Raw genomic sequence first — 400 nt, 5'->3', positions numbered from 1 at the left:
AAAAAAAAAAAAAAAAAAAAAAAAAAAAAAAAAATATATATATATATATATATATGTGTGTGTATACAGGCTGAGTCATCATATCTATGGATTCGTCAGCGTTCTCTGAACGACGCGGCTCAAACATTTTTAAATAGATTATCTTTATTTAGTTTTTTTGAGTTTTTTATGTTGGTGGCTACTGCTGCTTTTCATGCTAAATATATTGTTGGGCTTGTATCGGATAAAAGGATATTATAATAAATAAATAAATAAATAAAATAAATAAATAAATAAATAAATAAATAAATAAATAAATAAAGAAAGAAAGAAAGAAGGAAAGAAATTAATGGTTTTGGTTTTATTTATTTATTTGTTTGTTTTTTTGTTTGTTTATTTGGTTAGGTTGGGGGGGGGAGGG

The sequence above is a fragment of the Eimeria mitis genome, genomic scaffold, assembly GCF_000499745.2.
Source record: "Eimeria mitis Houghton genomic scaffold, Emh_scaff1857, whole genome shotgun sequence".
In the NCBI taxonomy this organism is placed as follows: domain Eukaryota; phylum Apicomplexa; class Conoidasida; order Eucoccidiorida; family Eimeriidae; genus Eimeria; species Eimeria mitis.
The sequence above is the reverse complement of the archived record's forward strand: the minus strand, read 5'-3'. Positions refer to the sequence as shown.